The sequence below is a fragment of the Ambystoma mexicanum genome, chromosome 4q, assembly GCF_040938575.1.
Source record: "Ambystoma mexicanum isolate Mex_15411 chromosome 4q, UKY_AmexF1_1, whole genome shotgun sequence".
Classification (NCBI taxonomy): domain Eukaryota; kingdom Metazoa; phylum Chordata; class Amphibia; order Caudata; family Ambystomatidae; genus Ambystoma; species Ambystoma mexicanum.
Window position 1 is genome coordinate 436,361,565 of NC_090928.1, and position 27,766 is coordinate 436,389,330.

A 27,766-nucleotide genomic window follows, 5' to 3' on the forward strand; every position below is an offset into this window, starting at 1 on the left:
ACTCCTACGCTCTACCACTGACATAAACCCTTCAATGTTGAAAACTGCCCTTTATAAAAAGGTGATAGAGTGGGTGACTGTATGGAACTTGTAGAACTAATGACATCAGTGCACTTCTGGTCAGCTGTACAAATTAATACATTTCATTAAGGGCATATTATTGGTTTCCACCACAGTTTTATAACATTCATATGAGCTTCCAATGGACTGTTTCAAACTGATAATATCACCAGTAGAACTTGGGTGAATGTAAAACACAGCTTGTATCAGTAGAAGAAATCCTAAACAGCTTAATGGTGTTTACCCTATGTTTCAGGAGATGATCAGGAGTATTTCAAATGTAGAAATGTGTTGCTCATTACATAAAATGCTAAGATTGTAAATGTTTTCTTCAATTTATTTAATTAAAAAAATATTTCTACAGGTAAAACAGTTAAACAAGGGGGCACCCAGATTTGAGCTAGGGACCTTCTTATCTGCAGTCAAATGCTCTACCACTGAGCTATACCACCAGTTCTGAAAAGTTCACTTTTATTAATTCAGTAATATGTACAAAGTGCAAGCAGCATGCAATCACCATCAAAGCAAGGCATTTTCAGCCACCAAACCCTCCTTATAAGTATATGCGGTGCAAAGGATGTCCTTTATCTGCCTTGGTAAAATACAGTGAGGTTTCCATTGCAAGAATTCATACATTTCGTATCACATGTAGATCTTGGAACATGGAAAAAAATCTTTTGTCAAATGCACAAATTCTGCAAAACGTAACTGTTTCTCTACTGCATTTTGTTGATTTTGTGCTAAGAGCATAGTTAAACACAATTGTTCGTTGTTTTGTATATGAAATGATGATATATCTTATTGTTTCTTACAGTGCATTGGGTTAAAAAATACATTTTAACAGGATCTATTGAAGAGGGTATATGGTTATGAAACAGGAACTTCTTGAAAAGCACTCCTACGCTCTACCACTGACATAAACCCTTGAATGCTGAAAACTGCCCTTTTTTAAAAAGGTGATAGAGTGGGTGACTGTATGGAACTTGTAGAACTAATGACATCAGTGCACTTCTGGTCAGCTGTACAAATTAATACATTTCATTAAGGGCATATTATTGGTTTCCACCACAGTTTTATAACATTCATATGAGCTTCCAATGGACTATTTCAAACTGATAATATCACCAGTAGAACTTGGGTGAATGTAAAACACAGCTTGTATCATATGAAGAAATCCTAAACAGTTTCATGGTGTTTACCCTATGTTTCAGGAGATGATCAGGAGTATTTCAAATGTAGAAATGTGTTGCTCATTACATAAAATGCTAAGATTGTAAATGTTTTCTTCAATTTATTTAATTAAAAAAATATTTCTACAGGTAAAACAATTGAACAAGGGGGCATCCAGATTTGAACTAGGGACCTCTTGATCTGCAGTCAAATGCTCTACCACTGAGCTATACCCCCAGTTCTGAAAAGTGGACCTTTATTAATTCAGTAATATCTACAAAGTGCAAGCAACATGCAATCACCATCAAAGCAATGCATTTTCAGCCACCAAACCCTCCTTATAAGTATATGGGGTGTGAAGGATGTCCTTTATCTGCCTTGGTAAAATACAGTGAGGTTTCCATTGCAAGAATTCATACATTTCGTATCACATGTAGATCTTGGAACATGGAAAAAAAATCTTTTGTCAAATGCACAAATTCTGCAAAATGTAACTGCTTCTCTACTGCAGTTTGTTGATTTTGTGCTAAGAGCATAGTTAAACCCAATTGTTCATTGTTTTATATATGAAATGATGATATATCCTATTGTTTCTTAGAGTGCATTGGGTTGAAAAACATTTTAACAGGATCTATTGAAGAGGGTATATGGTTATGAAACAGGGACTTCTTGAAAAGCACTCCTACGCTCTACCACTGACATAAACCCTTGAATACTGAAAACTGCCCTTTTTTTAAAAAGGTGATAGAGTGGGTGACTGTATGGAACTTGTAGAACTAATGACATCAGTGCACTTCTGGTCAGCTGTACAAATTAATAAATTTCATTAAGGGCATATTATTGGTTTCCACCACAGTTTTATAACATTCATATGATCTTCCAATGGACTATTTCAAACTGATAATATCACCAGTAGAACTTGGCTGAATTTAAAACACAGCTTCTATCATATGAAGAAATCCTAAACAATTTCATGGTGTTTACCCTATGTTTCAGGAGATGATCAGGAGTAATTCAAATGTAGAAATGTGTTGCTCATTACATAAAATGCTAAGATTGTAAATGTTTTCTTCAATTTATTTAATTAAAAAAATATTTCTACAGGTAAAACAGTTGAACAAGTGGGCACCCAGATTTGAACTAGGGACCTCTTGATCTGCAGTCAAATGCTCTACCACTGAGCTATACCCCCAGTTCTGAAAAGTTCACCTTTATTAATTCAGTAATATGTACAAAGTGCAAGCAACATGCAATCACCATCAAAGTAATGCAATTTCAGCCACCAAACCCTCCTTATAAGTATATGGGGTGCGAAGGATGTCCTTTATCTGCCTTGGTAAAATACAGTGAGGTTTCCATTGCAAGAATTCATACATTTCGTATCACATGTAGATCTTGGAACATGGAAAAAATTCTTTTGTCAAATGCACAAATTCTGCAAAATGTAACTGCTTCTCTACTGCAGTTTGTTGATGTTGTGCTAAGAGCATAGTTAAACTCAATTGTTCATTGTTTTGTATATGAAATGATGATATATCCTATTGCTTCTTACAGTGCATTGGGTTGAAACACATTTTAACAGGATCTATTGAAGAGGGTATATGGTTATGAAACAGGGACTTCTTGAACTACACTCCTACGCTCTACCACTGACATAAACCCTTCAATGTTGAAAACTGCCCTTTATAAAAAGGTGATAGAGTGGGTGACTGTATGGAACTTGTAGAACTAATGACATCAGTGCACTTCTGGTCAGCTGTACAAATTAATACATTTCATTAAGGGCATATTATTGGTTTCCACCACAGTTTTATAACATTCATATGAGCTTCCAATGGACTGTTTCAAACTGATAATATCACCAGTAGAACTTGGGTGAATGTAAAACACAGCTTGTATCATATGAAGAAATCCTAAACAGTTTCATGGTGTTTACCCTATGTTTCAGGAGATGATCAGGAGTATTTCAAATGTAGAAATGTGTTGCTCATTACATAAAATGCTAAGATTGTAAATGTTTTCTTCAATTTATTTAATTAAAAAAATATTTCTACAGGTAAAACAATTGAACAAGGGGGCACCCAGATTTGAACTAGGGACCTCTTGATCTGCAGTCAAATGCTCTACCACTGAGCTATACCCCCAGTTCTGAAAAGAGGACCTTTATTAATTCAGTAATATCTACAAAGTGCAAGCAACATGCAATCACCATCAAAGCAATGCATTTTCAGCCACCAAACCCTCCTTATAAGTATATGGGGTGCGAAGGATGTCCTTTATCTGCCTTGGTAAAATACAGTGAGGTTTCCATTGCAAGAATTCATACATTTCGTATCACATGTAGATCTTGGAACCTGGAAAAAAAATCTTTTGTCAAATGCACACATTCTGCAAAATGTAACTGCTTCTCTACTGCAGTTTGTTGATTTTGTGCTAAGAGCATAGTTAAACCCAATTGTTCATTGTTTTATATATGAAATGATGATATATCCTATTGTTTCTTAGAGTGCATTGGGTTGAAAAACATTTTAACAGGATCTATTGAAGAGGGTATATGGTTATGAAACAGGGACTTCTTGAAAAGCACTCCTACGCTCTACCACTGACATAAACCCTTGAATACTGAAAACTGCCCTTTTTTAAAAAGGTGATAGAGTGGGTGACTGTATGGAACTTGTAGAACTAATGACATCAGTGCACTTCTGGTCAGCTGTACAAATTAATAAATTTCATTAAGGGCATATTATTGGTTTCCACCACAGTTTTATAACATTCATATGAGCTTCCAATGGACTATTTCAAACTGATAATATCACCAGTAGAACTTGGCTGAATTTAAAACACAGCTTCTATCATATGAAGAAATCCTAAACAATTTCATGGTGTTTACCCTATGTTTCAGGAGATGATCAGGAGTAATTCAAATGTAGAAATGTGTTGCTCATTACATAAAATGCTAAGATTGTAAATGTTTTCTTCAATTTATTTAATTAAAAAAATATTTCTACAGGTAAAACAGTTGAACAAGTGGGCACCCAGATTTGAACTAGGGACCTCTTGATCTGCAGTCAAATGCTCTACCACTGAGCTATACCCCCAGTTCTGAAAAGTTCACCTTTATTAATTCTGTAATATGTACAAAGTGCAAGCAACATGCAATCACCATCAAAGCAATGCATTTTCAGCCACCAAACCCTCCTTATAAGTATATGGGGTGCGAAGGATGTCCTTTATCTGCCTTGGTAAAATACAGTGAGATTTGCATTGCAAGAATTCATACATTTCGTATCACATGTAGATCTTGGAACATGGAAAAAAAATCTTTTGTCAAATGCACAAATTCTGCAAAAAGTAAATGCTTCTCTACTGCAGTTTGTTGATGTTGTGCTAAGAGCATAGTTAAACCCAATTGTTCATTGTTTTGTATATGAAATGATGATATATCCTATTGTTTCTTACAGTGCATTGGGTTGAAAAACATTTTAACAGGATCTATTGAAGAGGGTATATGGTTATGAAACAGGGACTTCTTGAACTACACTCCTACGCTCTACCACTGACATAAACCCTTCAATGTTGAAAACTGCCCTTTTTTAAAAAGGTGATAGAGTGTGTGACTCTATGGAACTTGTAGAACTAATGACATCAGTGCACTTCTGGTCAGCTGTACACATTAATACATTTCATTAAGGGCATATTATTGGTTTCCACCACAGTTTTATAACATTCATATGAGCTTCCAATGGGCTATTTCAAACTGATCATATCACCAGTAGAACGTGGGTGAATGTAAAACACAGCGTGTATCATATGAAGAAATCCTAAACAGCTTAATGGTGTTTACCCTATGTTTCAGGTGATGATCAGGAGTATTTCAAATGTATAAATGTGTTGCTCATTAGATAAAATGCTAAGATTGTAAATGTTTACTTCAATTTATTTAATTAAACATATATTTCTACAGGTAAAGCAGTTGGACAAGGGGGCACCCAGATTTGAACTAGGGACCTCTTGATCTGCAGTGAAATGCTCTACCCCTGAGCTACAACCCCATTTCTGAAACGTTTACCTTTATTAATTCTGTAATATGTACAAAGTGCAAGCAACATGCAATCACCATCAAAGCAATGCATTTTCAGCCACCAAACCCTCCTTATAAGTATATGGGGTGCAAAGGATGTCCTTTATCTGCCTTGGTAAAATACAGTGAGGTTTGCATTGCAAGAATTCATACATTTCATATCACATGTAGATCTTGGAACATGGAAAAAAAACTTTTGTCAAATGCACAAATTCTGCAAAACGTAACTGCTTCTCTACTGCAGTTTGTTGAGTTTGTGCTAAGAGCATAGTTAAACCCAATTGTTCATTGTTTTTTATATGAAATGATGATATATCCTATTGTTTCTTACAGTGCATTGGGTTGAAACACATTTTAACAGGATCTATTGACGAGGGTATATGGTTATGAAACAGGGACTTCTTGAACTGCACTCCTACGCTCTACCACTGAGTTAAACCCTTGAATGCTGAAAACTGCCCTTTTTTAAAAAGGTGATAGAGTGGGTGACTGTATGGAACTTGTAGAACTAATGTCATCAGTGCACTTCTGGTCAGCTGTACAAATTAATACATTTCATTAAGGGCATATTATTAGTTTCCACCACAGTTTTATAACATTCCTACGAGCTTCCAATGGACTATTTCAAACTGATAATATCACCAGTAGAACTTGGGTGAATGTAAAACACAGCTTGTATCATATGAAGAAATCCTAAACAGTTTCATGGTGTTTACCCTATGTTTCAGGAGATGATCAGGAGTATTTCAAATGTAGAAATGTGTTGCTCATTACATCAAATGCTAAGATTGTAAATGTTTTTTTCTACAGGTAAAACAGTTGAACAAGGGGGCACCCAGATTTGAACTAGGGACTTCTTGATCTGCAGTCAAATGCTCTACCACTGAGCTATACCCCCAGTTCTGAAAAGTTCAACTTTATTAATTCAGTAATATGTACAAAGTGCAAGCAACATGCAATCACCATCAAAGCAATGCATTTTCAGCCACCAAACCCTCCATATAAGTATATGGGGTGCGAAGGATGTCCTTTATCTGCCTTGGTAAAATACAGTGAGGTTTCCATTGCAAGAATTCATACATTTCGTATCACATGTAGATCTTGGAACATGGAAAAAAAATCTTTTGTCAAATGCACAAATTCTGCAAAATGTAACTGCTTCTCTACTGCAGTTTGTTGATTTTGTGCTAAGAGCATAGTTAAACCCAATTGTTCATTGTTTTGTATATGAAATGATGATATATCCTATTGTTTCTTACAGTGCATTGGGTTGAAAAACATTTTAACAGGATCTATTGACGAGGGTATATGGTTATGAAACAGGGACTTCTTGAACTACACTCCTACGCTCTACCACTGACATACGCCCTTGAATGTTGAAAACTGCCCTTTTTTAAAAAGGTGATAGAGTGGGTGACTGTATGGAACCTGTAGAACTAATGACATCAGTGCACTTCTGGTCATCTGTACAAATTAATACATTTCATTAAGGGCATATTATTGGTTTCCAACACAGTTTTATAACATTCATATGAGCTTCCAATGGACTATTTCAAACTGATAATATCACCAGTAGAACTTGTGTGAATGTAAAACACAGCTTGTATCATATGAAGAAATCCTAAACAGTTTCATGGTGTTTACCCTATGTTTCAGGAGATGATCAGGAGTATTTCAAATGTAGAAATGTGTTGCTCATTACATAAAATGCTAAGATTGTAAATGTTTACTTCAATTTATTTAATTGATAAATATTTCTACAGGTAAAACAGTTCGACAAGGGGGCACCCAGATTTGACCTAGGGACCTCTTGATCTGCAGTCAAATGCTCTACCACTGAGCTATACCCCCAGTTCTGAAAAGTGGACCTTTATTAATTCAGTAATATCTACAAAGTGCAAGCAACATGCAATCACCATCAAACCAATGCAATTTCAGCCACCAAACCCTCCTTATAAGTATATGGGGTGCGAAGGATGTCCTTTATCTGCCTTGGTAAAATACAGTGAGGTTTCCATTGCAAGAATTCATACATTTCGTATCACATGTAGATCTTGGAACATGGAAAAAATTCTTTTGTCAAATGCACAAATTCTGCAAAATGTAACTGCTTCTCTACTGCAGTATGTTGATGTTGTGCTAAGAGCATACTTAAACTCAATTGTTCATTGTTTTGTATATGAAATGATGATATATCCTATTGCTTCTTACAGTGCATTGGGTTGAAACACATTTTAACAGGATCTATTGAAGAGGGTATATGGTTATGAAACAGGGACTTCTTGAACTACACTCCTACGCTCTACCACTGACATAAACCCTTCAATGTTGAAAACTGCCCTTTATAAAAAGGTGATAGAGTGGGTGACTGTATGGAACTTGTAGAACTAATGACATCAGTGCACTTCTGGTCAGCTGTACAAATTAATACATTTCATTAAGGGCATATTATTGGTTTCCACCACAGTTTTATAACATTCATATGAGCTTCCAATGGACTGTTTCAAACTGATAATATCACCAGTAGAACTTGGGTGAATGTAAAACACAGCTTGTATCAGTAGAAGAAATCCTAAACAGCTTAATGGTGTTTACCCTATGTTTCAGGAGATGATCAGGAGTATTTCAAATGTAGAAATGTGTTGCTCATTACATAAAATGCTAAGATTGTAAATGTTTTCTTCAATTTATTTAATTAAAAAAATATTTCTACAGGTAAAACAGTTAAACAAGGGGGCACCCAGATTTGAGCTAGGGACCTTCTTATCTGCAGTCAAATGCTCTACCACTGAGCTATACCACCAGTTCTGAAAAGTTCACCTTTATTAATTCAGTAATATGTACAAAGTGCAAGCAGCATGCAATCACCATCAAAGCAAGGCATTTTCAGCCACCAAACCCTCCTTATAAGTATATGCGGTGCAAAGGATGTCCTTTATCTGCCTTGGTAAAATACAGTGAGGTTTCCATTGCAAGAATTCATACATTTCGTATCACATGTAGATCTTGGAACATGGAAAAAAATCTTTTGTCAAATGCACAAATTCTGCAAAACGTAACTGTTTCTCTACTGCATTTTGTTGATTTTGTGCTAAGAGCATAGTTAAACCCAATTGTTCGTTGTTTTGTATATGAAATGATGATATATCTTATTGTTTCTTACAGTGCATTTGGTTAAAAAATACATTTTAACAGGATCTATTGAAGAGGGTATATGGTTATGAAACAGGAACTTCTTGAAAAGCACTCCTATGCTCTACCACTGACATAAACCCTTGAATGCTGAAAACTGCCCTTTTTTAAAAAGGTGATAGAGTGGGTGACTGTATGGAACTTGTAGAACTAATGACATCAGTGCACTTCTGGTCAGCTGTACAAATTAATACATTTCATTAAGGGCATATTATTGGTTTCCACCACAGTTTTATAACATTCATATGAGCTTCCAATGGACTATTTCAAACTGATAATATCACCAGTAGAACTTGGGTGAATGTAAAACACAGCTTGTATCATATGAAGAAATCCTAAACAGTTTCATGGTGTTTACCCTATGTTTCAGGAGATGATCAGGAGTATTTCAAATGTAGAAATGTGTTGCTCATTACATAAAATGCTAAGATTGTAAATGTTTTCTTCAATTTATTTAATTAAAAAAATATTTCTACAGGTAAAACAATTGAACAAGGGGGCACCCAGATTTGAACTAGGGACCTCTTGATCTGCAGTCAAAAGCTCTACCACTGAGCTATACCCCCAGTTCTGAAAAGAGGACCTTTATTAATTCAGTAATATCTACAAAGTGCAAGCAGCATGCAATCACCATCAAAGCAATGCATTTTCAGCCACCAAACCCTCCTTATAAGTATATGGGGTGCGAAGGATGTCCTTTATCTGCCTTGGTAAAATACAGTGAGGTTTCCATTGCAAGAATTCATACATTTCGTATCACATGTAGATCTTGGAACATGGAAAAAAAATCTTTTGTCAAATGCACAAATTCTGCAAAATGTAACTGCTTCTCTACTGCAGTTTGTTGATTTTGTGCTAAGAGCATAGTTAAACCCAATTGTTCATTGTTTTATATATGAAATGATGATATATCCTATTGTTTCTTAGAGTGCATTGGGTTGAAAAACATTTTAACAGGATCTATTGAAGAGGGTATATGGTTATGAAACAGGGACTTCTTGAAAAGCACTCCTACGCTCTACCACTGACATAAACCCTTGAATACTGAAAACTGCCCTTTTTTAAAAAGGTGATAGAGTGGGTGACTGTATGGAACTTGTAGAACTAATGACATCAGTGCACTTCTGGTCAGCTGTACAAATTAATAAATTTCATTAAGGGCATATTATTGGTTTCCACCACAGTTTTATAACATTCATATGAGCTTCCAATGGACTATTTCAAACTGATAATATCACCAGTAGAACTTGGCTGAATTTAAAACACAGCTTCTATCATATGAAGAAATCCTAAACAATTTCATGGTGTTTACCCTATGTTTCAGGAGATGATCAGGAGTAATTCAAATGTAGAAATGTGTTGCTCATTACATAAAATGCTAAGATTGTAAATGTTTTCTTCAATTTATTTAATTAAAAAAATATTTCTACAGGTAAAACAGTTGAACAAGTGGGCACCCAGATTTGAACTAGGGACCTCTTGATCTGCAGTCAAATGCTCTACCACTGAGCTATACTCCCAGTTCTGAAAAGTTCACCTTTATTAATTCTGTAATATGTACAAAGTGCAAGCAACATGCAATCACCATCAAAGCAATGCATTTTCAGCCACCAAACCCTCCTTATAAGTATATGGGGTGCGAAGGATGTCCTTTATCTGCCTTGGTAAAATACAGTGAGATTTGCATTGCCAGAATTCATACATTTCGTATCACATATAGATCTTGGAACATGGAAAAAAAATCTTTTGTCAAATGCACAAATTCTGCAAAATGTAAATGCTTCTCTACTGCAGTTTGTTGATGTTGTGCTAAGAGCATAGTTAAACCCAATTGTTCATTGTTTTGTATATGAAATGATGATATATCCTATTGTTTCTTACAGTACATTGGGTTGAAAAACATTTTAACAGGATCTATTGAAGAGGGTATATGGTTATGAAACAGGGACTTCTTGAACTACACTCCTACGCTCTACCACTGACATAAACCCTTCAATGTTGAAAACTGCCCTTTTTTAAAAAGGTGATAGAGTGTGTGACTCTATGGAACTTGTAGAACTAATGACATCAGTGCACTTCTGGTCAGCTGTACACATTAATATATTTCATTAAGGGCATATTATTGGTTTCCACCACAGTTTTATAACATTCATATGAGCTTCCAATGGGCTATTTCAAACTGATCATATCACCAGTAGAACTTGGGTGAATGTAAAACACAGCGTGTATCATATGAAGAAATCCTAAACAGCTTAATGGTGTTTACCCTATGTTTCAGGTGATGATCAGGAGTATTTCAAATGTAGAAATGTGTTGCTCATTACATAAAATGCTAAGATTGTAAATGTTTACTTCAATTTATTTAATTAAAAATATATTTCTACAGGTAAAGCAGTTGGACAAGGGGGCACCCAGATTTGAACTAGGGACCTCTTGATCTGCAGTGAAATGCTCTACCCCTGAGCTACAACCCCATTTCTGAAAAGTTTACCTTTATTAATTCTGTAATATGTACAAAGTGCAAGCAACATGCAATCACCATCAAAGCAATGCATTTTCAGCCACCAAACCCTCCTTATAAGTATATGGGGTGCGAAGGATGTCCTTTATCTGCCTTGGTAAAATACAGTGAGGTTTGCATTGCAAGAATTCATACATTTCGTATCACATGTAGATCTTGGAACATGGAAAAAAAACTTTTGTCAAATGCACAAATTCTGCAAAACGTAACTGCTTCTCTACTGCAGTTTGTTGAGTTTGTGCTAAGAGCATAGTTAAACCCAATTGTTCATTGTTTTTTATATGAAATTATGATATATCCTATTGTTTCTTACAGTGCATTGGGTTGAAAAACATTTTAACAGGATCTATTGACGAGGGTATATGGTTATGAAACAGGGACTTCTTGAACTGCACTCCTACGCTCTACCACTGAGTTAAACCCTTGAATGCTGAAAACTGCCCTTTTTTAAAAAGGTGATAGAGTGGGTGACTGTATGGAACTTGTAGAACTAATGTCATCAGTGCACTTCTGGTCAGCTGTACAAATTAATACATTTCATTAAGGGCATATTATTAGTTTCCACCACAGTTTTATAACATTCCTACGAGCTTCCAATGGACTATTTCAAACTGATAATATCACCAGTAGAACTTGGGTGAATGTAAAACACAGCTTGTATCATATGAAGAAATCCTAAACAGTTTCATGGTGTTTACCCTATGTTTCAGGAGATGATCAGGAGTATTTCAAATGTAGAAATGTGCTGCTCATTACATCAAATGCTAAGATTGTAAATGTTTTTTTCTACAGGTAAAACAATTGAACAAGGGGGCACCCAGATTTGAACTAGGGACTTCTTGATCTGCAGTCAAACGCTCTACCACTGAGCTATACCCCCAGTTCTGAAAAGTTCACCTTTATTAATTCAGTAATATGTACAAAGTGCAAGCAACATGCAATCACCATCAAAGCAATGCATTTTCAGCCACCAAACCCTCCATATAAGTATATGGGGTGCGAAGGATGTCCTTTATCTGCCTTGGTAAAATACAGTGAGGTTTCCATTGCAAGAATTCATACATTTCGTATCACATGTAGATCTTGGAACATGGAAAAAAAATCTTTTGTCAAATGCACAAATTCTGCAAAATGTAACTGCTTCTCTACTGCAGTTTGTTGATTTTGTGCTAAGAGCATAGTCAAACTCAATTGTTCATTGTTTTGTATATGAAATGATGATATATCCTATTGTTTCTTACAGTGCATTGGGTTGAAAAACATTTTAACAGGATCTATTGAAGAGGGTATATGGTTATGAAACAGGGACTTCTTGAACTACACTCCTACGCTCTACCACTGACATAAACCCTTCAATGTTGAAAACTGCCCTTTTTTAAAAAGGTGATAGAGTGGGTGACTCTATGGAACTTGTAGAACTAATGGCATCAGTGCACTTCTGGTCAGCTGTACAAATTAATACATTTCATTAAGGGCACATTATTGGTTTCCACCACAGTTTTATAACATTCATATGAGCTTCCAATGGACCATTTCAAACTGATCATATCACCAGTAGAACTTGGGTGAATGTAAAACACAGCTTGTATCATATGAAGAAATCCTAAACAGCTTAATGGTGTTTACCCTATGTTTCAGGTGATGATCAGGAGTATTTCAAATGTAGAAATGTGTTGCTCATTACATAAAATGCTAAGATTGTAAATGTTTACTTCAATTTATTTAATTGATAAATATTTCTACAGGTAAAACAGTTGGACAAGGGGGCACCCAGATTTGAACTAGGGACCTCTTGATCTGCAGTGAAATGCACTACCACTGAGCTGTACTCCCAGTTCTGAAAAGCTCACCTTTATTAATTCAGTAATATGTACAAAGTGCAAGCAACATGCAATCACCATCAAAGCAATGCATTTTCAGCCACCAAACCCTCCTTATAAGTATATGGGGTGCGAAGGATGTCCTTTATCTGCGTTGGTAAAATACAGTGAGGTTTCCATTGCAAGAATTCATACATTTCGTATCACATGTCGATCTTGGAACATGGAAAAAAAATCTTTTGTCAAATGCACAAATTCTGCAAAATGTAACTGCTTCTCTACTGCAGTTTGTTGATTTTGTGCTAAGCGCATAGTTAAACCCAATTGTTCATTGTTTTGTATGTGAAATGATGATATATCCTATTGTTTCTTACAGTGCATTGGGTTGAAAAACATTTTAACAGGATCTATTGAAGAGGGTATATGGTTATGAAACAGGGACTTCTTGAAAAGCACTCCTACGCTCTACCACTGACATAAACCCTTGAATGCTGAAAACTGCCCTTTTTTAAAAAGATGATAGAGTGGGTGACTGTATGGAACTTGTAGAACTAATGACATCAGTGCACTTCTGGGCAGCTGTACAAATTAATACATTTCATTAAGGGCATATTATTGGTTTCCACCACAGTTTTATAACATTCATATGAGCTTCCAATGGACTATTTCAAACTAATCATATCACCAATAGAACTTGGGTGAATGTAAAACACAGCTTGTATCATATGAAGTAATCCTAAACAGTTTCATGGTGTTTACCCTATGTTTAATGTGTTGCTCATTACATCAAATGCTAAGATTGTACACATTTTTTTCTACAGGTAAAACAGCTGAACAAGGGGGCACCCAGATTTGAACTAGGGACCTCTTGATCTGCAGTCAAATGCTCTACCACTGAGCTATACCCCCAGTCCTGAAAAGTTCACCTTTATTAATTCAGTAATATGTACAAAGTGCAAGCAACATGCAATCACCATCAAAGCATGTGGTTTGCATCATTTTTAGCCACCAAACCCTCCTTATAAGTATATGAGGTGCGAAGGATGTCCTTTATCTGCCTTGGTAAAATACAGTGAGGTTTCCATTGCAAGAATTCATACATTTCGTATCACATGTAGATCTTGGAACATGGAAAAAAAATCTTTTGTCAAATGCACAAATTCTGCAAAATGTAACTGCTTCTCTACTCCAGTTTGTTGATTTTGTGCTAAGAGCATAGTTAAACCCAATTGTTCATTGTTTTGTATATGAAATGATGATATATCCTATTGTTTCTTACAGTGCACTGGGTTGAAAAACATTTTAACAGGATCTATTGAAGAGGTATATGGTTATGAAACAGGGACTTCTTGAAAAGCACTCCTACGCTCTACCACTGACATATACCCTTGAATGCTGAAAACTGCCCTTTTTTAAAAAGGTGATAGAGTGGGTGACTGTATGGAACTTGTAGAACTAATGACATCAGTGCACTTCTGGTCGGCTGTACAAATTAATACATTTCATTAAGGGCATGTTATTGGTTTCCACCACAGTTTTATAACATTCATATGAGCTTCCAATGGACTATTTCAAACTAATCATATCACCAGTAGAACTTGGTTGAATGTAAAACACAGCTTGTATCATGTGAAGAAATCCTAAACAGTTTCATGGTGTTTACCCTATGTTTCAGGAGATGATCAGGAGTATTTCTAATGTAGAAATATGTTGCTCATTACATAAAATGCTAAGATTGTAAATGTTTTCATCAATTTGTTTAATTAAAAAAATATTTCGACAGATAAAACAGTAGAACAAGGGGGCACCCAGATTTGAACTAGAGACCTCTTGATCTGCAGTCAAATGCTCTACCACTGAGCTATACCCCCAGTTCTGAAAAGTTCACCTTTATTAAGTCAGTAATATGTACAAAGTGCAAGCAACATGCAATCACCATCAAAGCAATGCATTTTCAGCCACCAAACCCTCCTTATAAGTATATGGGGTGCAAAGGATGTCCTTTATCTGCCTTGGTAAAATACAGTGAGGTTTCCATTGCATTAATTCAACATTTCGTATCACATGTAGATCTTGGAACATGGAAAAAAAACTTTTGTCAAATGCACACATTCTGCAAAACGTAACTGTTTCTCTACTGCATTTTGTTGATCTTGTGCTAAGAGCATAGTTAAACCCAATTGTTCATTGTTTTGTATATGAAATGATGATATATCTTATTGTTTCTTACAGTGCATTGGGTTAAAAAATACATTTTAACAGGATCTATTGACGAGGGTATATGGTTATGAAACAGGGACTTCTTGAACTGCACTCCTATGCTCTTCCACTGATTTAAACCCTTGAATGCTGAAAACTGCCCTTTTTTAAAAAGGTGATAGAGTGGGTGACTGTATGGAACTTGTAGAACTAATGACATCAGTGCACTTCTGGTCAGCTGTACAAATGAATACATTTCATTAAGGGCATATTATTGGTTTCCACCACAGTTTTATAACATTCAAATGAGCTTCCAATGGACTATTTCAAACGGATAATATCACCAGTAGAACTTGGGTGAATGTAAAACACAGCTTGTATCATATGAAGAAATCCTAAACAGTTTCATGGTGTTTACCCTATGTTTCAGGAGATGATCAGGAGTATTTCAAATGTAGAAATGTGTTGCTCATTACATCAAATGCTAAGATTGTAAATGTTTTTTTCCTACAGGTAAAACAGTTGAACAAGGTGGCACCCAGATTTGATCTAAGGACTTCTTAATCTGCAGTCAAATGCTCTACCACTGAGCTTTACCCCCAGTTCTAAAAAGTTCACCTTTATTAATTCAGTAATATGTACAAAGTGCAAGCAACATGCAATCACCATCAAAGCAATGCATTTTCAGCCACCAAACCCTCCTTATAAGTATAAGGGGTACAAAAATGTCCTTTATCTGCCTTGGTAAAATACAGTGAGGTTTCCATTGCAAGAATTTATACATTTCGTATCACATGTAGATCTTGGAACATGGAAAAAAAATCTTTTGTCAAATGCACAAATTCTGCAAAATGTAACTGCTTCTCTACTGCAGTTTGTTGATTTTGTGCTAAGAGCATAGTTAAACCCAATTGTTCATTGTTTTGTATATGAAATGATGATATATCCTATTGTTTCTTACAGTGCATTGGGTTGAAAAACATTTTAACAGGATCTATTGAAGAGGGTATATGGTTATGAAACAGGGACTTCTTGAACTACACTCCTATGCTCTACCACTGGCATAAACCCTTGAATGTTGAAAACTGCCCTTTTTTAAAAAGGTGATAGAGTGGGTGACTGTATGGAACTTGTAGAACTAATGACATCAGTGCACTTCTGGTCATCTGTACAAATTAATACATTTCATTAAGGGCATATTATTGGTTTCCAACACAGTTTTATAACATTCATATGAGCTTCCAATGGACTATTTCAAACGGATAATATCACCAGTAGAACTTGGGTGAAAGTAAAACACAGCTTGTATCATATGAAGAAATCCTAAACAGTTTCATGGTGTTTACCCTATGTTTCAGGAGATGATCAGGAGTATTTCAAATGTAGAAATGTGTTGCTCATTACATAAAATGCTAAGATTGTAAATGTTATCTTCAATTTATTTAATTAAAAAAAATGTCCACAGGTAAAACAGTTGAACAAGTGGGCACCCAGATTTGAATTAGGGACCTCTTGATCTGCAGTCAAATGCTCTACCACTGAGCTATACCCCCAGATCTCAAAAGTTCACCTTTATTAATTCTGTAATATGTACAAAGTGCAAGCAACATGCAATAACCATCAAAGCAATGCTTTTCAGCAACCAAACCCTCCTTATAAGTATATGGGGTGCGAAGGATTTCCTTTATCTGCCTTGGTAAAATACAGTGAGGTTTCCATTGCAAGAATTCATACATTTCGTATCACATGTAGATCTTGGAACATGGAAAAAAAATCGTTTGTCAAATGCACAAATTCTGCAAAACGTAACTGTTTCTCTACTGCATTTTGTTGATTTTGTGCTAAGAGCATAGTTAAACCCAATTGTTCATTGTTTTGTATATGAAATGATGATATATCTTATTGTTTCTTACAGTGCATTTGGTTAAAAAATACATTTTAACAGGATCTATTGAAGAGGGTATATGGTTATGAAACAGGAACTTCTTGAAAAGCACTCCTACGCTCTACCACTGACATAAACCCTTGAATGCTGAAAACTGCACTTTTTTAAAAAGGTGATAGAGTCGGTGACTGTATGGAACTTGTAGAACTAATGACATCAGTGCACTTCTGGTCAGCTGTACAAATTAATACATTTAATTAAGGGCATATTATTGGTTTCCACCAGAGTTTTATAACATTCATATGAGCTTCCAATGGACTATTTCAAACTAATCATATCACCAGTAGAACTTGGGTGAATGTAAAACACAGCTTGTATCATATGAAGAAATCCTAAACAGTTTCATGGTGTTTACCCTATGTTTCAGGAGATGATCATGAGTATTTCAAATGTAGAAATGTGTTGCTCATTACATAAAATGCTAAGATTGTAAATGTTTTCTTCAATATTTTTAATTAAAAAAATATTTCTACAGGTAGAACAGTTGAACAAGGGGGCATCCAGATTTGAACTAGGGACCTCTTGATCTGCAGTCAAATGCTCTACCACTAAGCTATAACCCAAATTCTGAAATGTTTACCTTTATTAATTCAATAATATGTACAAAGTCCAAGCAACATGCAATCACCATCAAAGAAATGCATTTTCAGCCACCAAACCCTCCTTATAAGTATATGGGGTGCGAAGGATGTCCTTTATCTGCCTTGGTAAAATACAGTGAGGTTTCCATTGCAAGAATTCATACATTTCGTATCACATGTAGATCTTGGAACATGTAAAAAAAATCTTTTGTCAAATGCAGAAATTCTGCAAAATGTAACTGCTTCTCTACTGCAGTTTGTTGATTTTGTGCTAAGAGCATAGTTAAACCCAATTGTTCATTGTTTTGTATATGAAATGATGATATATCTTATTTTTTCTTACAGTGCATTGGGTTGAAAAACAGTTTAACAGGATCTATTGAAGAGGGTATATTTTTATGAAACAGGGACTTCTTGAACTACACTCCTACGCTCTACCAATGTCATAAACCCTTCAATGTTGAAAACTGCCCTTTTTTAAAAAGGTGATAGAGTGGGTGACTCTATGGAACTTGTAGAACTAATGACATCAGTGCTCTTCTGGTCAGCTGTACAAATTAATACATTTCATTAAGGGCATATTATTGGTTTCCACCACAGTTTTATAACATTCATATGAGCTTCCAATGGACTGTTTCAAACTGATAATATCACCAGTAGAACTTGGGTGAATGTAAAACACAGCTTGTATCAGTAGAAGAAATCCTAAACAGCTTAATGGTGTTTACCCTATGTTTCAGGAGATGATCAGGAGTATTTCAAATGTAGAAATGTGTTGCTCATTACATAAAATGCTAAGATTGTAAATGTTTTCTTCAATTTATTTAATTAAAAAAATATTTCTACAGGTAAAACAGTTAAACAAGGGGGCACCCAGATTTGAGCTAGGGACCTTCTTATCTGCAGTCAAATGCTCTACCACTGAGCTATACCACCAGTTCTGAAAAGTTCACCTTTATTAATTCAGTAATATGTAAAAAGTGCAAGCAACATGCAATCACCATCAAAGCATGTGGTTTGCATCATTTTTAGCCACCAAACCCTCCTTATAAGTATATGAGGTGCGAAGGATGTCCTTTATCTGCCTTGGTAAAATACAGTGAGGTTTCCATTGCAAGAATTCATACATTTCGTATCACATGTAGATCTTGGAACATGGAAAAAAAATCTTTTGTCAAATGCACAAATTCTGCAAAATGTAACTGCTTCTCTACTGCAGTTTGTTGATTTTGTGCTAAGCGCATAGTTAAACCCAATTGTTCATTGTTTTGTATGTGAAATGATGATATATCCTATTGTTTCTTACAGTGCATTGGGTTGAAAAACATTTTAACAGGATCTATTGAAGAGGGTATATGGTTATGAAACAGGGACTTCTTGAAAAGCACTCCTACGCTCTACCACTGACATAAACCCTTGAATGCTGAAAACTGCCCTTTTTTAAAAAGGTGATAGAGTGGGTGACTGTATGGAACTTGTAGAACTAATGACATCAGTGCACTTCTGGGCAGCTGTACAAATTAATACATTTCATTAAGGGCATATTATTGGTTTCCACCACAGTTTTATAACATTCATATGAGCTTCCAATGGACTATTTCAAACTAATCATATCACCAATAGAACTTGGGTGAATGTAAAACACAGCTTGTATCATATGAAGTAATCCTAAACAGTTTCATGGTGTTTACCCTATGTTTAATGTGTTGCTCATTACATCAAATGCTAAGATTGTAAACATTTTTTTCTACAGGTAAAACAGCTGAACAAGGGGGCACCCAGATTTGAACTAGGGACCTCTTGATCTGCAGTCAAATGCTCTACCACTGAGCTATACCCCCAGTTCTGAAAAGTTCACCTTTATTAATTCAGTAATATGTACAAAGTGCAAGCAACATGCAATCACCATCAAAGCATGTGGTTTGCATCATTTTTAGCCACCAAACCCTCCTTATAAGTATATGAGGTGCGAAGGATGTCCTTTATCTGCCTTGGTAAAATACAGTGAGGTTTCCATTGCAAGAATTCATACATTTCGTATCACATGTAGATCTTGGAACATGGAAAAAAAATCTTTTGTCAAATGCACAAATTCTGCAAAATGTAACTGCTTCTCTACTCCAGTTTGTTGATTTTGTGCTAAGAGCATAGTTAAACCCAATTGTTCATTGTTTTGTATATGAAATGATGATATATCCTATTGTTTCTTACAGTGCACTGGGTTGAAAAACATTTTAACAGGATCTATTGAAGAGGTATATGGTTATGAAACAGGGACTTCTTGAAAAGCACTCCTACGCTCTACCACTGACATATACCCTTGAATGCTGAAAACTGCCCTTTTTTAAAAAGGTGATAGAGTGGGTGACTGTATGGAACTTGTAGAACTAATGACATCAGTGCACTTCTGGTCAGCTGTACAAATTAATACATTTCATTAAGGGCATGTTATTGGTTTCCACCACAGTTTTATAACATTCATATGAGCTTCCAATGGACTATTTCAAACTAATCATATCACCAGTAGAACTTGGTTGAATGTAAAACACAGCTTGTATCATATGAAGAAATCCTAAACAGTTTCATGGTGTTTACCCTATGTTTCAGGAGATGATCAGGAGTATTTCTAATGTAGAAATATGTTGCTCATTACATAAAATGCTAAGATTGTAAATGTTTTCATCAATTTGTTTAATTAAAAAAATATTTCGACAGTAGAACAAGGGGGCACCCAGATTTGAACTAGAGACCTCTTGATCTGCAGTCAAATGCTCTACCACTGAGCTATACCCCCAGTTCTGAAAAGTTCACCTTTATTAAGTCAGTAATATGTACAAAGTGCAAGCAACATGCAATCACCATCAAAGCAATGCATTTTCAGCCACCAAACCCTCCTTATAAGTATATGGGGTGCAAAGGATGTCCTTTATCTGCCTTGGTAAAATACAGTGAGGTTTCCATTGCATTAATTCAACATTTCGTATCACATGTAGATCTTGGAACATGGAAAAAAAACTTTTGTCAAATGCACACATTCTGCAAAACGTAACTGTTTCTCTACTGCATTTTGTTGATCTTGTGCTAAGAGCATAGTTAAACCCAATTGTTCATTGTTTTGTATATGAAATGATGATATATCTTATTGTTTCTTACAGTGCATTGGGTTAAAAAATACATTTTAACAGGATCTATTGACGAGGGTATATGGTTATGAAACAGGGACTTCTTGAACTGCACTCCTATGCTCTTCCACTGATTTAAACCCTTGAATGCTGAAAACTGCCCTTTTTTAAAAAGGTGATAGAGTGGGTGACTGTATGGAACTTGTAGAACTAATGACATCAGTGCACTTCTGGTCAGCTGTACAAATGAATACATTTCATTAAGGGCATATTATTGGTTTCCACCACAGTTTTATAACATTCAAATGAGCTTCCAATGGATTATTTCAAATGGATAATATCACCAGTAGAACTTGGGTGAATGTAAAACACAGCTTGTATCATATGAAGAAATCCTAAACAGTTTCATGGTGTTTACCCTATGTTTCAGGAGATGATCAGGAGTATTTCAAATGTAGAAATGTGTTGCTCATTACATAAAATGCTAAGATTGTAAATGTTTTCTTCAATTTATTTAATTAAAAAAATATTTCTACAGGTAAAACAGTTAAACAAGGGGGCACCCAGATTTGAGCTAGGGACCTTCTTATCTGCAGTCAAATGCTCTACCACTGAGCTATACCACCAGTTCTGAAAAGTTCACCTTTATTAATTCAGTAATATGTACAAAGTGCAAGCAACATGCAATCACCATCAAAGCATGTGGTTTGCATCATTTTTAGCCACCAAACCCTCCTTATACGTATATGAGGTGCGAAGGATGTCCTTTATCTGCCTTGGTAAAATACAGTGAGGTTTCCATTGCAAGAATTCATACATTTCGTATCACATGTAGATCTTGGAACATGGAAAAAAAATCTTTTGTCAAATGCACAAATTCTGCAAAATGTAACTGCTTCTCTACTCCAGTTTGTTGATTTTGTGCTAAGAGCATAGTTAAACCCAATTGTTCATTGTTTTGTATATGAAATGATGATATATCCTATTGTTTCTTAAAGTGCACTGGGTTGAAAAACATTTTAACAGGATCTATTGAAGAGGTATATGGTTATGAAACAGGGACTTCTTGAAAAGCACTCCTACGCTCTACCACTGACATATACCCTTGAATGCTGAAAACTGCCCTTTTTTAAAAAGGTGATAGAGTGGGTGACAGTATGGAACTTGTAGAACTAATCACATCAGTGCAATTCTGGTCAGCTGTGCAAATTAATACATTTCATTAAGGGCATGTTATTGGTTTCCACCACAGTTTTATAACATTCATATGACCTTCCAATGGACTATTTCAAACTAATCATATCACCAGTAGAACTTGGTTGAATGTAAAACACAGCTTGTATCATATGAAGAAATCCTAGACAGTTTCATGGTGTTTACCCTATGTTTCAGGAGATGATCAGGAGTATTTCTAATGCAGAAATATGTTGCTCATTACATAAAATGCTAAGATTGTAAATGTTTTCATCAATTTGTTTAATTAAAAAAATATTTCGACAGATAAAACAGTAGAACAAGGGGGCACCCAGATTTGAACTAGAGACCTCTTGATCTGCAGTCAAATGCTCTACCACTGAGCTATACCCCCAGTTCTGAAAAGTTCATCTTTATTAAGTCAGTAATATGTACAAAGTGCAAGCAACATGCAATGACCATCAAAGCAATGCATTTTCAGCCACCAAACCCTCCTTATAAGTATATGGGGTGCAAAGGATGTCCTTTATCTGCCTTGGTAAAATACAGTGAGGTTTCCATTGCATTAATTCAACATTTCGTATCACATGTAGATCTTGGAACATGGAAAAAAAACTTTTGTCAAATGCACACATTCTGCAAAACGTAACTGTTTCTCTACTGCATTTTGTTGATCTTGTGCTAAGAGCATAGTTAAACCCAATTGTTCATTGTTTTGTATATGAAATGATGATATATCTTATTGTTTCTTACAGTGCATTGGGTTAAAAAATACATTTTAACAGGATCTATTGACGAGGGTATATGGTTATGAAACAGGGACTTCTTGAACTGCACTCCTATGCTCTTCCACTGATTTAAACCCTTGAATGCTGAAAACTGCCCTTTTTTAAAAAGGTGATAGAGTGGGTGACTGTATGGAACTTGTAGAACTAATGACATCAGTGCACTTCTGGTCAGCTGTACAAATGAATACATTTCATTAAGGGCATATTATTGGTTTCCACCACAGTTTTATAACATTCAAATGAGCTTCCAATGGACTATTTCAAACGGATAATATCACCAGTAGAACTTGGGTGAATGTAAAACACAGCTTGTATCATATGAAGAAATCCTAAACAGTTTCATGGTGTTTACCCTATGTTTCAGGAGATGATCAGGAGTATTTCAAATGTAGAAATGTGTTGCTCATTACATCAAATGCTAAGATTGTAAATGTTTTTTTCCTACAGGTAAAACAGTTGAACAAGGGGGCACCCAGATTTGATCTAAGGACTTCTTAATCTGCAGTCAAATGCTCTACCACTGAGCTTTACCCCCAGCTCTAAAAAGTTCACCTTTATTAATTCAGTAATATGTACAAAGTGCAAGCAACATGCAATCACCATCAAAGCAATGCATTTTCAGCCACCAAACCCTCCTTATAAGTATAAGGGGTACAAAAATGTCCTTTATCTGCCTTGGTAAAATACAGTGAGGTTTCCATTGCAAGAATTTATACATTTCGTATCACATGTAGATCTTGGAACATGGAAAAAAAATCTTTTGTCAAATGCACAAATTCTGCAAAATGTAACTGCTTCTCTACTGCAGTTTGTTGATTTTGTGCTAAGAGCATAGTTAAACCCAATTGTTCATTGTTTTGTATATGAAATGATGATATATCCTATTGTTTCTTACAGTGCATTGGGTTGAAAAACATTTTAACAGGATCTATTGAAGAGGGTATATGGTTATGAAACAGGGACTTCTTGAACTACACTCCTGCGCTCTACCACTGGCATAAACCCTTGAATGTTGAAAACTGCCCTTTTTTAAAAAGGTGATAGAGTGGGTGACTGTATGGAACTTGTAGAACTAATGACATCAGTGCACTTCTGGTCATCTGTACAAATTAATACATTTCATTAAGGGCATATTATTGGTTTCCAACACAGTTTTATAACATTCATATGAGCTTCCAATGGACTATTTCAAACGGATAATATCACCAGTAGAACTTGGGTGAAAGTAAAACACAGCTTGTATCATATGAAGAAATCCTAAACAGTTTCATGGTGTTTACCCTATGTTTCAGGAGATGATCAGGAGTATTTCAAATGTAGAAATGTGTTGCTCATTACATAAAATGCTAAGATTGTAAATGTTATCTTCAATTTATTTAATTAAAAAAAATGTCCACAGGTAAAACAGTTGAACAAGTGGGCACCCAGATTTGAATTAGGGACCTCTTGATCTGCAGTCAAATGCTCTACCACTGAGCTATACCCCCAGATCTCAAAAGTTCACCTTTATTAATTCTGTAATATGTACAAAGTGCAAGCAACATGCAATAACCATCAAAGCAATGCTTTTCAGCAACCAAACCCTCCTTATAAGTATATGGGGTGCGAAGGATTTCCTTTATCTGCCTTGGTAAAATACAGTGAGGTTTCCATTGCAAGAATTCATACATTTCGTATCACATGTAGATTCTGGAACATGGAAAAAAATCTTTTGTCAAATGCACAAATTCTGCAAAATGTAACTGCTTCTCTACTGCAGTTTGTTGATGTTGTGCTAAGAGCATAGTTAAACCCAATTGTTCATTGTTTTGTATATGAAATGATGATATATCCTATTGTTTCTTACAGTGCATTGGGTTGAAAAACATTTTAACAGTATCTATTGAAGAGGGTATATGGTTATGAAACAGGGACTTCTTGAACTACACTCCTACGCTCTACCACTGACATAAACCCTTCAATGTTGAAAACTGCCCTTTTTTAAAAAGGTGATAGAGTGGGTGACTCTATGGAACTTGTAGAACTAATGGCATCAGTGCACTTCTGGTCAGCTGTACAAATTAATACATTTCATTAAGGGCACATTATTGGTTTCCACCACAGTTTTATAACATTCATATGAGCTTCCAATGGACCATTTCAAACTGATCATATCACCAGTAGAACTTGGGTGAATGTAAAACACAGCTTGTATCATATGAAGAAATCCTAAACAGCTTAATGGTGTTTACCCTATGTTTCAGGTGATGATCAGGAGTATTTCAAATGTAGAAATGTGTTGCTCATTACATAAAATGCTAAGATTGTAAATGTTTACTTCAATTTATTTAATTGATAAATATTTCTACAGGTAAAACAGTTGGACAAGGGGGCACCCAGATTTGAACTAGGGACCTCTTGATCTGCAGTGAAATGCACTACCACTGAGCTGTACTCCCAGTTCTGAAAAGCTCACCTTTATTAATTCAGTAATATGTACAAAGTGCAAGCAACATGCAATCACCATCAAAGCAATGCATTTTCAGCCACCAAACCCTCCTTATAAGTATATGGGGTGCGAAGGATGTCCTTTATCTGCGTTGGTAAAATACAGTGAGGTTTCCATTGCAAGAATTCATACATTTCGTATCACATGTCGATCTTGGAACATGGAAAAAAAATCTTTTGTCAAATGCACAAATTCTGCAAAATGTAACTGCTTCTCTACTGCAGTTTGTTGATTTTGTGCTAAGCGCATAGTTAAACCCAATTGTTCATTGTTTTGTATGTGAAATGATGATATATCCTATTGTTTCTTACAGTGCATTGGGTTGAAAAACATTTTAACAGGATCTATTGAAGAGGGTATATGGTTATGAAACAGGGACTTCTTGAAAAGCACTCCTACGCTCTACCACTGACATAAACCCTTGAATGCTGAAAACTGCCCTTTTTTAAAAAGGTGATAGAGTGGGTGACTGTATGGAACTTGTAGAACTAATGACATCAGTGCACTTCTGGGCAGCTGTACAAATTAATACATTTCATTAAGGGCATATTATTGGTTTCCACCACAGTTTTATAACATTCATATGAGCTTCCAATGGACTATTTCAAACTAATCATATCACCAATAGAACTTGGGTGAATGTAAAACACAGCTTGTATGATATGAAGAAATCCTAAACAGTTTCATGGTGTTTACCCTATGTTTAATGTGTTGCTCATTACATCAAATGCTAAGATTGTAAACGTTTTTTTCTACAGGTAAAACAGCTGAACAAGTGGGCACCCAAATTTGAACTAGGGACCTCTTGATCTGCAATCAAATGCTCTACCACTGAGCTATACCCCCAGTTCTGAAAAGTTCTCCTTTATTAATTCAGTAATATGTACAAAGTGCAAGCAACATGCAATCACCATCAAAGCATGTGGTTTGCATCATTTTTAGCCACCAAACCCTCCTTATAAGTATATGAGGTGCGAAGGATGTCCTTTATCTGCCTTGGTAAAATACAGTGAGGTTTCCATTGCAAGAATTCATACATTTCGTATCACATGTAGATCTTGGAACATGGAAAAAAAATCGTTTGTCAAATGCACAAATTCTGCAAAACGTAACTGTTTCTCTACTGCATTTTGTTGATTTTGTGCTAAGAGCATAGTTAAACCCAATTGTTCGTTGTTTTGTATATGAAATGATGATATATCTTATTGTTTCTTACAGTGCATTGGGTTAAAAAATACATTTTAACAGGATCTATTGAAGAGGGTATATGGTTATGAAACAGGAACTTCTTGAAAAGCACTCCTACGCTCTACCACTGACATAAACCCTTGAATGCTGAAAACTGCCCTTTTTTAAAAAGGTGATAGAGTGGGTGACTGTATGGAACTTGTAGAACTAATGACATCAGTGCACTTCTGGTCAGCTGTACAAATTAATACATTTCATTAAGGGCATATTATTGGTTTCCACCACAGTTTTATAACATTCATATGAGCTTCCAATGGACTATTTCAAACTGATAATATCACCAGTAGAACTTGGGTGAATGTAAAACACAGCTTGTATCATATGAAGAAATCCTAAACAGTTTCATGGTGTTTACCCTATGTTTCAGGAGATGATCAGGAGTCTTTCAAATGTAGAAATGTGTTGCTCATTACATAAAATGCTAAGATTGTAAATGTTTTCTTCAATTTATTTAATTAAAAAAATATTTCTACAGGTAAAATAATTGAACAAGGGGGCACCCAGATTTGAACTAGGGACCTCTTGATCTGCAGTCAAATGCTCTACCACTGAGCTATACCGCCAGTTCTGAAAAGTGGACCTTTATTAATTCAGTAATATCTACAAAGTGCAAGCAACATGCAATCACCATCAAAGCAATGCATTTTCAGCCACCAAACCCTCCTTATAAGTATATGGGGTGCGAAGGATGTCCTTTATCTGCCTTGGTAAAATACAGTGAGGTTTCCATTGCAAGAATTCATACATTTCGTATCACATGTAGATCTTGGAACATGGAAAAAAAATCTTTTGTCAAATGCACAAATTCTGCAAAATGTAACTGCTTCTCTACTGCAGTTTGTTGATTTTGTGCTAAGAGCATAGTTAAACCCAATTGTTCATTGTTTTATATATGAAATGATGATATATCCTATTGTTTCTTAGAGTGCATTGGGTTGAAAAACATTTTAACAGGATCTATTGAAGAGGGTATATGGTTATGAAACAGGGACTTCTTGAAAAGCACTCCTACGCTCTACCACTGACATAAACCCTTGAATGCTGAAAACTGCCCTTTTTTAAAAAGGTGATAGAGTGGGTGACTGTATGGAACTTGTAGAAATAATGACATCAGTGCACTTCTGGTCAGCTGTACAAATTAATAAATTTCATTAAGGGCATATTATTGGTTTCCACCACAGTTTTATAACATTCATATGAGCTTCCAATGGACTATTTCAAACTGATAATATCACCAGTAGAACTTGGCTGAATTTAAAACACAGCTTCTATCATATGAAGAAATCCTAAACAATTTCATGGTGTTTACCCTATGTTTCAGGAGATGATCAGGAGTAATTCAAATGTAGAAATGTGT

At 35.5% G+C, this 27,766-nt stretch overlaps 13 non-coding genes across 13 annotated transcripts; all 13 read right to left on the minus strand.

The window, feature by feature from the left end:
- Window positions 1-1,395: 1,395 nt before the first annotated feature.
- On the minus strand, window positions 1,396-1,467 carry TRNAC-GCA (transfer RNA cysteine (anticodon GCA)). Its single transcript has one exon. It is a non-coding gene; the product is annotated as a tRNA-Cys (tRNA).
- An 883-nt stretch (window positions 1,468-2,350) lies between these two features.
- TRNAC-GCA (transfer RNA cysteine (anticodon GCA)) lies at window positions 2,351-2,422 on the minus strand. The gene has a single exon. It is a non-coding gene; the product is annotated as a tRNA-Cys (tRNA).
- An 880-nt stretch (window positions 2,423-3,302) lies between these two features.
- On the minus strand, window positions 3,303-3,374 carry TRNAC-GCA (transfer RNA cysteine (anticodon GCA)). The gene has a single exon. It is a non-coding gene; the product is annotated as a tRNA-Cys (tRNA).
- Window positions 3,375-4,256: 882 nt separating this feature from the next.
- TRNAC-GCA (transfer RNA cysteine (anticodon GCA)) lies at window positions 4,257-4,328 on the minus strand. Its single transcript has one exon. It is a non-coding gene; the product is annotated as a tRNA-Cys (tRNA).
- A 1,809-nt stretch (window positions 4,329-6,137) lies between these two features.
- On the minus strand, window positions 6,138-6,209 carry TRNAC-GCA (transfer RNA cysteine (anticodon GCA)). Its single transcript has one exon. It is a non-coding gene; the product is annotated as a tRNA-Cys (tRNA).
- Window positions 6,210-8,997: 2,788 nt separating this feature from the next.
- Window positions 8,998-9,069, minus strand: TRNAC-GCA (transfer RNA cysteine (anticodon GCA)). Its single transcript has one exon. It is a non-coding gene; the product is annotated as a tRNA-Cys (tRNA).
- A 2,763-nt stretch (window positions 9,070-11,832) lies between these two features.
- TRNAC-GCA (transfer RNA cysteine (anticodon GCA)) lies at window positions 11,833-11,904 on the minus strand. The gene has a single exon. It is a non-coding gene; the product is annotated as a tRNA-Cys (tRNA).
- Window positions 11,905-13,681: 1,777 nt separating this feature from the next.
- On the minus strand, window positions 13,682-13,753 carry TRNAC-GCA (transfer RNA cysteine (anticodon GCA)). The gene has a single exon. It is a non-coding gene; the product is annotated as a tRNA-Cys (tRNA).
- Window positions 13,754-14,643: 890 nt separating this feature from the next.
- TRNAC-GCA (transfer RNA cysteine (anticodon GCA)) lies at window positions 14,644-14,715 on the minus strand. The gene has a single exon. It is a non-coding gene; the product is annotated as a tRNA-Cys (tRNA).
- Window positions 14,716-19,338: 4,623 nt separating this feature from the next.
- TRNAC-GCA (transfer RNA cysteine (anticodon GCA)) lies at window positions 19,339-19,410 on the minus strand. Its single transcript has one exon. It is a non-coding gene; the product is annotated as a tRNA-Cys (tRNA).
- An 881-nt stretch (window positions 19,411-20,291) lies between these two features.
- TRNAC-GCA (transfer RNA cysteine (anticodon GCA)) lies at window positions 20,292-20,363 on the minus strand. Its single transcript has one exon. It is a non-coding gene; the product is annotated as a tRNA-Cys (tRNA).
- A 1,844-nt stretch (window positions 20,364-22,207) lies between these two features.
- TRNAC-GCA (transfer RNA cysteine (anticodon GCA)) lies at window positions 22,208-22,279 on the minus strand. Its single transcript has one exon. It is a non-coding gene; the product is annotated as a tRNA-Cys (tRNA).
- A 4,621-nt stretch (window positions 22,280-26,900) lies between these two features.
- On the minus strand, window positions 26,901-26,972 carry TRNAC-GCA (transfer RNA cysteine (anticodon GCA)). The gene has a single exon. It is a non-coding gene; the product is annotated as a tRNA-Cys (tRNA).
- Between the last annotated feature and the right edge of the window lie 794 nt (window positions 26,973-27,766).